This window comes from Gadus morhua, chromosome 14, assembly GCF_902167405.1.
Source record: "Gadus morhua chromosome 14, gadMor3.0, whole genome shotgun sequence".
NCBI classification, from domain to species: domain Eukaryota; kingdom Metazoa; phylum Chordata; class Actinopteri; order Gadiformes; family Gadidae; genus Gadus; species Gadus morhua.
Genome location: NC_044061.1, coordinates 24,285,307 through 24,298,254, shown reverse-complemented (window position 1 = coordinate 24,298,254; position 12,948 = coordinate 24,285,307). Strand labels below are relative to the sequence as shown.

At 42.1% G+C, this 12,948-nt stretch overlaps 1 long non-coding RNA gene across 1 annotated transcript; it reads left to right on the top strand.

The window, feature by feature from the left end:
* The first annotated feature begins 6,473 nt into the window (after nt 1-6,473).
* On the top strand, nt 6,474-11,457 carry LOC115558841 (uncharacterized). Its single transcript, XR_003979378.1, has 3 exons — nt 6,474-6,682; nt 7,084-7,128; nt 11,347-11,457. It is a non-coding gene; the product is annotated as an uncharacterized LOC115558841 (long non-coding RNA).
* Nucleotides 11,458-12,948: the final 1,491 nt, after the last annotated feature.

The following is a 12,948-nucleotide window of genomic DNA, read 5'->3' as shown; positions in this document are numbered from 1 at the left end:
TGTGTTTGTTGACAGTTACACCTCATCGTAGAGGAACATGCTGCTATACGTAAAGACTGAGACCAGAGAGAAGGGCGCGGTCTATTTAAGATCACATCCTGGATCATACAATGTCTGGGTAACACGTACAAAAAGGGTGCATGAATGAACCATTAATTAACATTTGTTCATGACATAATAAGTGTTGGCATTAGCATCAGGTTTAGAGTTAGGCTTGTCTTTTCATTTGTTTCAAAGGGGTTAGGGTTGGATTAGTGGGGATGTTTTAGGGTTGTGTAAGGGTTAGGGTCGGGTTTGGTTACTCTAATGTGCCCTTATTTTAAAGTGTTACCAAGTCTAAATAACTACACATCTTTGAAAATACCCCCAAAAAAAGGCATGCATAATAATAATAATAATGATAGGTCTTCCAGTGAGAGAATAATTCAGATTTTCTGTCCAGTGTAACGTTAACGACCACGGGTCAACGGGTTTCATCCTTAATGAAAGCAGGACTGGAGCCATGACTGGTCTTTAGAACCATGCAAGCAGGAGAAGTAAAGCCTTGACTGGTCCGTCATCTCCTCTCCCCCTCTTCTGTGGCTCGCCTTTGTCTGAAAGGACATGTGGGCCTTCATCACCGCTGGGAGCGGGAGACACGGTAATTGCAACATGTCTGCAGCAGGAGTGCCTAATGAGGTCCGCTTTGCCTGCAACACGCCTCCTACCGAGCCAATTTAACACGTTTCCTCACTCTAAAGTTTTCTTAACTCACTGCCTAGTTATCCAACATTGGTCTTCACCTGCAGTCTGGACATGTGGTAGGCCTACGACAGTGAAAACAACAGCTCTCTGTCCTCTTTGTTCTTTGTGGTCGGAGAATAAGAACAACACGTATATTCAGCTAGCATACTTGCACCTAACTTAGTATCTACTTATGAATGATTAATGTGTCTTTCTGGTAAATAAACGTTATCAGCAGGGATAAACTTCCCAAGTTCACATCAAAACAATATTGGATGAGAGTGACAACGTGGATGCTTCGAGCATGCACCTCGTTATCACACGTTCACCGCCTAGGAACAGAAACAATTAGCTTCCTGCTTCTCCAGATCAGTCTGCCTGAGAGACACATCGGTTTGTTTATCCTCCCGGACTGTGTGCTACCCGGCTGGCCTACGCGTGTACTTGGTTTCTCCTCTGTGTGCCACCGTCTTTGAAAGCATCCCTCCCTCCGCCGTAAATCTGTGAGTCCAAAAGCCCCTAAGCAGGAGTAAAGTTCTGAGTTCAAAGCGTTGCCGTTTAAAGTGTATCACCACAACTTACAGCTGGCTTTGGAGATAAAACATGTGGGATGCCGGGGAATTGGCTCTGCTCTCCACAGCGGCATTGGCTTGTTTTCCTCTGGTTGCCCCTAAGCCACGGACCGGTCTGTGACCCGTAACGGAGCGCCGACCTACCCTTGCCGCCCTGGAGGTAGGTCACTTTGCTGGTTCATCAGGGTGGTGCGGGACACTGGGTGGAGGGTTCAATGACGGACGTAGGGCAGGGCGCTGACGGGAGAGTCCAACCTGACGGACCAGAGAGAGACCACATGCTTGGAGCCTGGCATTGCATTGTGCGTTGTAGGAGCATTCAGCAGACGCTTTTATCCAAAGCGACTTAAAAAGGTTAATCAACATGTTCACACACCAATGGCAAAGTCAACCATGCAAGGTGACAGCCAGCTCGTCGAGAGAAGTTAGGGTGCGGTGTCTTGCTCAGGGACATCTCAACACTCAGAGAGGGGGGGGGGGAGCCGGGGATTGAACTAGCAACCCACCGTTTAAAAGTCAACCCACTCTACCTCCTGTGCTAAGCTAACCCTATGGTATGAAGCTGGACAGATGAGTCTCCTGACATCTGAAAAGTTATAGGCATATATACGTCTCATGGCTCAGTTGCGTTAATTTAGCCTACATATATGAAGTAGGTCTTTCTCCAATCAGACTTGTCATTCTGATCAGAGCACTCCCTTCCCGCTAATATTAACACAATCAGTATTGGGTAGAATTATGAAGACTATTTTCAAATTAAATTAGACTCGCGTTAATTAAAAGCGCCAGCAGCGTAATTTAGCAGCGATGACGCGGGTGGAAATCTGAGGAGCTTCGATAATCATATTTCATAGCCCACAGTTCATTTGTTTTTCATTGCTAATTGTGAAGTCCTTTAAAACAAGGGCAGACTTTTCCTATTAAATCCAAAGCATAGGCCATCATGCAGCCAAGTGATGATAACCATTCTCAGTTGGGGGAAGGGGGGCTAATATATTCATATTTCATAGGTAAATGTAAAAAAAATAAAAAAGGCAAGGGACAAGACACGAAGGACAGACTGAACGTCTGGTGTGCGCCTGAAATTATTTAGGCTTGATGGGAGAAGTTTGCCACAGACATAGTTTCTGTCCCCTTGTCAAGCAAGGGCAATGGATTGTTGTTTTTCTTCCAACAATGCATTGTAATAATGAATTGTCTTGCGGCAGCATATTGTTCATACGGGGTCGTTTGAGTCTTACACTTTGGTCACAGTGTAAGCCAGGCCTATGATTTTTATTTTCTTTAATATATATATTTTTTTTTCAATAAGCCCTAACAGACAAATATGGTCAGTCTCTTGCTCAAGTTGTTTTGTGCCATTTGGGTATACTCGAAATAAATGGCGTTGAACTTCAGTCTTGCACAACGACTTTATTAAAAGAGAGTTGCATCTCCCCCTACTGTTTACATTGTATGACTGCAGTAAACAGAACGTGTATATGAATGTGCTTGTGTGTGTAAGTGAGACAGATCCTGAATTCAATGGACAGAGATTAAAATTCAATTTTGTATTTCATCACTTTGAGTCAGGTTATGGGGTCCAGTTTTCCTCTGTTGTAATACCTCGCTCTTCATCAATATGATTCAATATAATCAAGACTGCTTAATAGGTGCAAAGCAATAGCTCTAGCTTTATCCATTATAATAACTAGTAAATATTTACAAGTGATATAATTATTAGTAAGTATGTGCTAGTAATATAAAACAACCCTTCAAGCCTTCTGCTAGCGTTGGTCCTCACATCCTTATTGGTTAAACCACTGGTCAGCTGACGTCTTCTCAAAAAAAACACCTGACGTGCCTGTCACGTGAATCTACCACGTGACTCTGTCATCACTTTGTGTTTATGAATATATAACATTTGAATAATCAGCATATCATAACAGCTGCGAGCTCTTGTGATATATTAGCTGAAATAATAAGCTTAGACACTAAGCTCGTCCCCCGGGGTTCGGATGCCACCGCCGCCCTGCAACCTTTGAGCAACTCGGGAGGATCCGTCTTCAGCCAGGTTGTGTACGAAATGGAAAAGATCAGCTGAAGATGATAGACCCCTATGTTTTTTATCGTCAATCAAAAAGATCATCCGAAGACTTATTATACGTCTTAAAAAAAACGTTAATAGGGAGCAGAGAGAACAGGGACGTTTTTTGCGTTATTTACGTTACAAAATCGTGCTCTGTTCCGATCTTTCAACTATACGAACACTCAAATTGAACCTACAGCGCCTTTTAATAGTGACATATATACATCCAGGTGTTACTGTGTTTAGCCGTTACAAGCAGTTTTGAAAATCTGCCTCTTCCGACATCACAAGATGGGATGTCAAACTAAATGTGTGCTGAATAGATCAGTCTACCAGCCTACCCAGTGGACTGCAGCAAAAGTTACTCATCTCTCCGTCACACATCTAGGTGGACACGCCCACTTGTGATGTCAGAAGAGGCAGATTTTCAAAACGGCTTCTAACGGCCAATCACACTCACACCTGGTGGTATATGTATTCTTTAAAACGATTTAATGCATTTGGTTGTAGAATCCTGATTTTGCTGAAGAATATTTATTGACTGTTTATTGACTACTATTATTACTTTTGGTGATTTACATTTAAACTTTACATTTTTTCATAACTTCTCTCGGCTATGACGACATTTGGCACATCTTAATTCCCATTCACCCTATTAATCTATATTGATCTCCCAAATCACTCATCTACTACATCCAACATTGGGGAGATGAAGTCAACCGTTAATAATTTGAATTTGAATTCAAGTAAAATGTAAGTAAGTGTCTAAAAAATGTAAATATATTTGAGGTTGAAAATAGCTTTATTCAAATCATTTTTCTTTGGGCTGTCTGCCAAAGCAGAAGCTAGAACTTAGAAATCCGGCATCAGGATTATTATAATTCTTTGGAAACGTAGTTCTTCTCGCTCTTGACTGTGACCGCTACCACTCTACTAGTCATTACATGTGGTCCACGTCTGTCTTCTGCCTGGCAGGCCCACCTACTGGCTGGGGAAGGACACCCTGAGGGTGTCTGCCAAACTGTTTGCGGAGAATCGCCGTCGGCTGTGCCAGGGGCTGGGTGCCGCCGGAGCGCCCCCAGGAGCGGTGGTCCTCTTGCAGGGCGGGGAGCAGAAGCAGCGGTACTGCACCGACACGGACGACGTCTTCAGACAGGTGGGAGGCTTCCCGTCTGGCGCCTAGGCCTAGCCTCCACCTCCAGCGCCCTGCTGCCTCAGCGAGGTCTCTCCGTCGGGGGAATAGATCTCATACTTCATGCATGGAGGAGGGAAAGATTTAATTATTCTAAATCGGTCCTCGCCAAAAGGAGAAAGTGTCAGTGGCTAGGCTGATTATCAGCTACACTTTATCTTTGTCTTCCTTTGTGCAGAGCAGGGATGTGATATTGAGCTTGCCCAAAATGTTCTGGCAATATGGGGGAAAAATACATGTCTTAATCAGTACCAGACATAATATTCCGTGCAATCAATTGTGATTGATTGATTGTTTAATCAAAGGCTGTGGAATCAGTGTACTTCAATACCTCTCCTTCTCGCTATGAGTAATTTTCCAATGGACGTCTGGACTCACCGAGGCTGATTTCATTGGTGCTGTTGAGGTCATAAACAGGAGAATCCGGACTCTTTTTCCCCAACCTGGCTGAGAGCTATGCCATCGAGATGGGAGAGTAAACCATGGTTTTCATAATGTGAAGATGCTATCTTCAGCAGCCGTCACTGACTCGCTTGCTTTGGGTCCGTTTCAAAATGTCTACAACACGTTCAATACATTGAGCAAATGAAAAGTTATATGCTGCACAAAATTGTGTATGGATATAATGCACCAACTTTAAAACAATTGAAAAGAGTAATCTTTGCAATCTTCATCAAATTTTATGAGTTACTCAAAAAATGGCACTATTTTTGATCCAAGAAATTATGTCTTTCCTTACCTTAACTAGTCTCTATCTCTGTGTTGACAGGATCTATCCCATGGAGCACTTCAAAGAGAAATATGCTGTTGATGTAAGTCCATGTGATGTAAGTCTAGGGAAGTCATCACTTCTGCTCTGGTCCACTTGTGTTGGCTGACATTTTCCCAGGATCTGAACTTTAAAGTTAAGGTTAGCCAGCCATAAACTTGCTGTGTCTCTGTAGGGCCGTTTCTAAAGGTGAAATCCACCCATCCCTACTTCAGTTCATAGCTGGTGTTGGTGTTGAAATGGCGGTGTGGTCCAAATGTAATGGTTCCATACAAACGCTGAATCCATATCATAACTACAATTGTGAGTGGGTTAGAAGGCCTCTTGAATATCTGCACTGTGATTAATTCTGTACATTAGTGATCTCAATCATCTCCTGTTATTTAACTACCGGTATCTTCGTTTTTTTATCAAACATCTAAGAGGGGCAGAGACAGAATCTTAAAAGCCTGGCGGTATTACTTTAATGACACATGACATAAAAGTCAATTTCATTTCTTTAAAGGTGGTCATTAAAATAAATTGTTCTTGCAGTAATATACTCCTTGATTTTATTTAATTAATGTTATGACATCTCGTTATTGGTTAAGGAGCTAGTTCAAGCCAATGGTTTCTGGATATTAAAGGCACGTGCGGTTTCTTTTGCTTTCATTTTTCCTTGCTGACGACCTGCGTTTTTTTCATTTATCTTCACAAAACGAACTGAAAAATAATGACTGTCAATGTCATTTGACATTTAGTTAAGTCAAATAAGTAAGTACTTGAGTTATTGAGTTTTGATGTACAGAAGATGTACAGAGATAATAAAAAGATCAAAGATAATGATATGAATGCTATGAAGACGGGTAATACTCTGTAAGTGAAATAACTCTGCCTTCTAAGTACTAAGGCCCAACCGACTGCATCTTAGTGGCCGACGCCGATGCTGATATTAGTGAGTAAAAAAACTGGCGATATCGATATATCGGTTAATATTGGATGTATATTGTGGTCTTCTGTGGTCGTAGCAGCTCTTTGGGATTTGCTAATCACCCTCAAGCAATGATTCAGGCGTCATCACAATAAAATCATGAACTAAAGGAACAAATTAACTGTATGGAGAGGAGCTACTATCCGTCACACAGAACCCAATGTAAATCTGTTGGTGTCCCGAGTGTTGGCATAGATTTGCTTAGATAAAGTTTTCACATGCATTTCGGTAAGCATACACGCGGATACCGATCTATCTGTGTAGGGTGAATATTGGCAGATAAAATCGGACAAGCAATATATCCGTCGGGCTCCACTAAATACTGCATCCCGACCTTTTCAGATTGCAGACACTGATCAGCCTGGATCCAGCCGTCCCGCTCACATTGGTATGTGACCTTCTGGGGGAACATTGACCTTGGGAAGCGGCTGGGAAGCTCTCAGTTTGAAGGCAATAACTGCTGCCTCACATGGCCCCAATTATTCATTCCTATGATTATTCATTAATGTAATCGTGCTTTGTTCAGACGGCTTCTGGGGGACTTTTACTGTGCATACAGATTGCGGGTGATTACCTTCATTTTGGAACAAATTTGATTAGACTAATGGTTTTGCCAGGCTTTGTGAGTTCATATAAATGGCAGGATAATGGTTTTATCCTTGCCAATAGCTGGAATTATTTCCTTAGAAATGTGCGATTACATATTTTCCACATAAAACAACGTACGCTTCAGAAGCTCTCACATATGTACGTATCTTGGTGCTAACTGTGTCACCTTTTCTCCGCCAGCTTTGAAGTAATCAACACCATACTGCATCCAGTCATCGTGGAATGGTGAGTCAGCATTTTTTTAAACACGGCTGTTTTTAAATTGCCAATTCATTGTTATATGAGGAAATACATAGATCCACCATGGCTAGTATTGTCTGTCACTTTTATCATGTCCTCCAATTAATTATATCTTCAATCTTTGTTTTTGTATTTAAGGGTCTCAAGTCCGATTTGACCTGTTCGCAATCTCCCGAGCTTCCCAAAGGGGAATTTGTGTGTGTGTATGTGCATGTGGTTGTGCCCGTTTGTGTGTTCGTGCTTGGGCCTGTGTGCAGTGAAGAGCAGTGTGTGTTGTCCTAGCCCCCCCCCCCCCCCCCACCTCTCAGACAGAGCTGTAATGGGCTCCGTGCCAGCCTGTCTGTCCCCAGCATTAGGCTCTGGGCTCTCCAGATCAATTGACATTTTCTGAAATAAGGAGGAATGCTTCTCAGGCACACCCGGTGGCCAGAATCACTTGATAGAACTCTCCCTGCTCATCTCCAACAGCGGTCTTTAATGGACATTGTGTGTCGTCTAGATCAAGCCGGCTTACATTGGCAACCCTGCTGGTAACCGGAGTACAGGTTCTCATTTGTAATTCTTTGTGCCTTGAATGTGTGATCACAAAGAAAACAAAGGTGACACACTTGCCTCTGTAACAGCCATGAGGAATGGGAAAAATGTCTGTGAAAGTGATGTTATACATATTATAGTGGTGTTATCATGGGAAAATAATGTCTGTGAGGTTCAGGTTGACTTCAGGTTTACATACCAAACACTATCAAACATAATCAATAAAGACATTGACCTGGTGTATCAAGCTGATGGGATTATTGTTAACATAGACACATAACATCTACTTTAAGTATTCTATCCGCTTTCAAATCTCCAACTGAAGAAGCTGGGTGGAGCTAGGTGGATGTTTTCTGACATCCAGATGGTCAGGGTACATTTACCTTACGTTCAAGAAATACAAAAAATAGCAATTCCTTGTTTACACCAGCAACGCAAGACAAGTGACGTGGACCACATTCGGTCACAGATCAAAGAAAACCCAAAGAGTACAGTACTAGCTAAAGTTTCTCTCGTCCAATCCAGAAAGGTCTCGGGAAAGATTTTGAACGCGAGAAAAAGATAATAGTTCTGAACACATACTGTTTCGTTCTGCTTTCGTCGATATTGTACCGTATCATCTGTATATTCAGAAATGCTCATCTGAATTCCTCCACAGTCCACTCGGAGGAAAGAGTTCATGATATTTAGAAGGCAAGAAGCGGGGAAATAGCGATGGCTTTAAACCCGGGAACACAGGGCTTAGGACGCCAGAGACTTGAGTGAACGGGTGATTCTGGTTCCCTGTTTCACTTTGACGGAGAGAACATTCTATCCCCCTGATTCTAGATCTGTGGGATAAAAGTGCTTGAGCCCTACAAAGCAGAGGTCTGTTACCCAGACACACATTGTGGGAATCCATGAAGGCAGAGAGCAGATGGTACTCTTTCACTTGAATACACCCCAGCATAATAATTTGATAGTGTGTGTGTGTGTGTGTGTGTGTGTGTGTGTGTGTGTGTGTGTGTGTGTGTGTGTGTGTGTGTGTGTGTGTGTGTATTTGTGTGTGTGTGTGTGTGTGTGTGTGTGTCTGTGTGTGTGTGTGTGTGTGTGTGTGTCTTTGTGCGTGTGTGTGTGTGTGTGTGTGTGTGTGTGTGTGTGTGCGCTTTTGCGTTTGTGTGTCTCCGTGTGTGTGTCTGTGTTTTTATGACAAAATACACATCATAGCAAACAAGCTACAAAGAAATATTCATCCATCTTTCTTCATGCGTATTTTCTTTAAAATGCCGTTGTTGTCACTGCTCCCATCTTTAACCACAGTCTCCCATTTGAATCATATTCATTCTCTGGTTTCTGGGCCATGTGTTGAAGGTCTATAGTTCATGGATCCCTGATATCTGGAGTGCTGATGCAGTCTCATGCACTCTCAGATCAGATACTGAGAGAGTGCACCTTCTTATCAGTAGGAATGGCTGACAGGCTCACAGAGAAACCACAAGAGTGCGGGCCTTATCTCCTCAAGGTGTATCATTGAATAACCTAGGATCGTATTATAACTCAATTCATTGGGATTTCTGAATAATTCAAAACTATGTATCCTAAGTTGAAGTGATCACACTATTATTAAAAGAAAAAATCATTGGTAATGGTTTTTAAAACCATTTCACGCTAACATAATATTCCTCTCACATAGCAAAATACAACAAACATTAAATTCTCTAGCTTTTGTTTCGATATTGTAACCATTAACAACAGGTTGCTCATATGAGTCTTGAACGTTTTGGGTTATATCTTCATGGTTGAATGCTCTTATTGTCAATTGCTACATCAATGTAATGTAAAAACCAAACCACCATAGCTCTCAGCCTTGACTGTGGTTCACCAGTTGCAAGGACACATGCGGCCTGCTGACCTCTGATTGTTTCTTCAGCCGCGTGACCGAGACTGATATGGAGCTGGAGATCATGCGCTACACACTCAGGATCTCCAGTGAAGCCCTCAAAAACGTTGGATCCGATTTAGGGTTGAAGCCTATGAGTTCCAATTAATTTTAGACAGTATACAAAAGATTTGGATTGCACATCCATATTCATAATATCGTGCAGTGTGTTTATACATTATTTTGTCCCCAACATAAGGGTTTCATCTATACAGTCATATCTATACAGGTCATCCGACGAGTGGTGTGACCTGTCAACTAGCTTGTATTGCTTCTTCCTCTTTAGTGAGTCATGAGATTCTGAGGCTTCTGGTTTCATCTAGTAGAGGTCATCACTTTTCAGTTGAATCCAGTCGCTCTGCAGCAGAACTGTCACTGCCCTGAATGCAGTATGTTGTTTCTGCATAAGTATTTTTAGTATGCATAATTCAGTCCAATGACTGAAATTCCGTGACTGCCCTGGGCACTCCCAGGGATGTTTAATAAGGGATATTTTTTAGTTGATTTCACATTCAAAACACCTTTAAAGAGCATCACATTAGCGCTGCATTGGGAAGTTTTAATTGCGGCTTAGAACCATCGCTTCTAGCCATGGCGTTCACGACTTTCACAACATCCATTTAATTCTTCAAACTAAACAAAGCCCTTTGCCCATGCTTGTTTTTTGTGAACATGAACGTGAACTCTGTCTTAAAAAGAAACTCTCAGTCAGAAACATAATTTTTTGACTTATATTGAATCACATCAAATAGATGAACAAGTATTGGGTTTGTTTTCCACACATTAATCATTGACATTCCACACAGAATTATACTGCATTTAATTGAATTGAGTCTCCTCAGGTGCGATCCCCACTCAGGTAAAGAGGGGGAGGGGGGGACCTGGAGAGTGAGACGAGAGAGGGAAACAGACACACCCGCCCACAGCACTGTGGCCGTAACAATCCCAACGAAGATTCAATGTCATCCCTGGGTCACTCAAAAAAATGCATTTCAAAGAACATCATCAGCTACATGAAATAGCACTGAACGCGACGGCTCAGATGTACAAAGCCCGGGAGGTGACATGGGAGTAATGTTTTAATAATAAAAAAAGCAGTAGGTGCAGTCGTCAGGCGATATATATATATTTTTTTTCTAATGTTGTTCTCCAGTTTCATTTCCCCTCCCAGCACTGGGCCCTGGGAGGGCCTGTGGAGGGCTCTGTGGTGTTTGTGAAACACAACCAGGAGGTGCCTGCTCAGCACGGCGGTCTGCTGGGCTTCCTGTGCTCTGTTGAGAGTCACAGAGAACTGTTTGATGTGCTTTACCGTGGATGATCAGGGCACCTACGCTTAACGCTTTCTTGAAAAGCACACGGTCAAAGGAAGGGCATCGCTCTGCCAATTATCCTGTGCCGTTTCTTTACTCTTATTTTTCCTTTAAACCTGACACTGCTATTATCGTTTGAGTGTGTTTGTGTGTGTGTGTGTGCGTGTGTGTGTGCGTGTGTGTGTGTGTGTGTGTGTGTGTGTGTGTGTGTGTGTGTGTGTGTGTGTGTGTGTGTGTGTGTGTGTTTGTGCATGCGCATGAATATAGAACAAACATCGATTTGTTGTGTAGTGTTCATGTAATCTAAATGGTAGGACCTACTCAATGATAGGCAAACAAAGTAGAAAGTCGACATCAAGAGCTTGAAGCTTCTGGTTGCTGAAATACACATCCAGGGTCTCATGTTATTCTGTGTGTCTGTCGTGTTTGATTTCCTTGCAGTCTCTTCCAGCACTACTGCTACACCAAAGGAGGGATGCGTCACTCATCCTACACCTGCATCTGGGGAACGTAGGACATTTAAAAATGCTGCTCCAGTGCCCTTAAGCAAGGTGACTCACTTGTTTCCTATTGTACGACTGAGGTTGTATCTAGGCATCAACGGTCCAACGGTTTCCTTACTCAAGCAGAAACTTAACTAATGAATCAAACCTCCACATTGACACAGACAAACTAGGATTTAGTTAAACTTAAAATCCATGCTCAATTATTATCAAAAATGTTTGAGACATAGCAGCATGACGTTGAATAAGAACCTTATGGCTAGTAGCAGTTTGATGATGGGTGAAGAACACCTTGTGAATGAAAGAGGTCAAAAGAGAACCAATAGGCAACAAATCTTCAGCAGTCTGTGTCTTATGAAGATATAGAGATGCTTCTTGGCTCTTCATTCGTCCATTTGAAAAGCACTATGAGACTTGACTGAGACATTAATCTATGCAGATTAGAATTTTTCCGGATATTTTTGTTGATAAAAAAAAAGCTTAATTACATGTGTGACTACTTCATAAAATAACATCTTGAAGGCTTCAATGTGCCCGAGAAGGCGCACCTTATAACTAGGGGGCCTTTGACACGTCCAGGGGTGAAGTGGGCTGACATGCACCTGCTGGCGGACCGAACCCACCTGGAGGAGCTGCTGAAGCTGGGCATCCTGAAGGGCAACGTGGAGGACATGATGGGGGTCCGCCTGGGAGCCGTCTTCATGCCCCACGGCCTGGGCCACCTGCTGGGCTGCGACGTGCACGATGTCGGGGGGTACCCGGAGGTCAGCGTGATATGAATATGGAGATCCGTATCATACTGCTGATGCTAGCAATGGAGCTTTGTCTAGACTCTAGATACTCTAAGAATTTTTTTAGATAAGTAAAAGTCTGTTAAAAATGTTATGTGAATGGTATTGATTATCAAAGCAAATGATAACAGTATTTGAAGCGTTAATAAAGCATTATATCAAGTTTTCTAAAATCAAAAAGCAAAGCATATGTTTATTTATGAATGTTTATACATGCATGTTTATTACGTGTATGTTTAACTTCTGGGAGGCAATTCATTTATTTTTAAATGGGAAAGTTTCCATGAGATAAGCCCAAGAAGAGAAAATTCGTATTTTTCTCAGACATTCTTTTCATCCTATTGCAGTTAGGTTGGCTACCAGACCTGTTTGCATTCAATTTGACCGTAAAAGGGGACAAAGGAAAACATTGAAGGTTTGTATAAACATGGTAGTGGTAGAGTCCTGTCTGAAAAGGTAAGAAAAATATGAATATGTCTGGAAGGGTGTTCTGCATTTAGCTCAAAACAGCTGCATTTAGCTCAAACCAAATGTCTCATGTCATTCTTTTCTTGGATGTTATATTATGAAATATATTGCCTCATTGTAACAAAAAACAACATTTGTATAAGCCATACTGAACAGATCAACCAGTGCTGAACATTTTACTTGTGTGTTTTAAGGTTCTATTCAAATTCTTAAAACGTATGATTATTTTTGCATTGTAATACATAATTGTATTTTTAGGGAATAAGAAGATGAATAAAAAG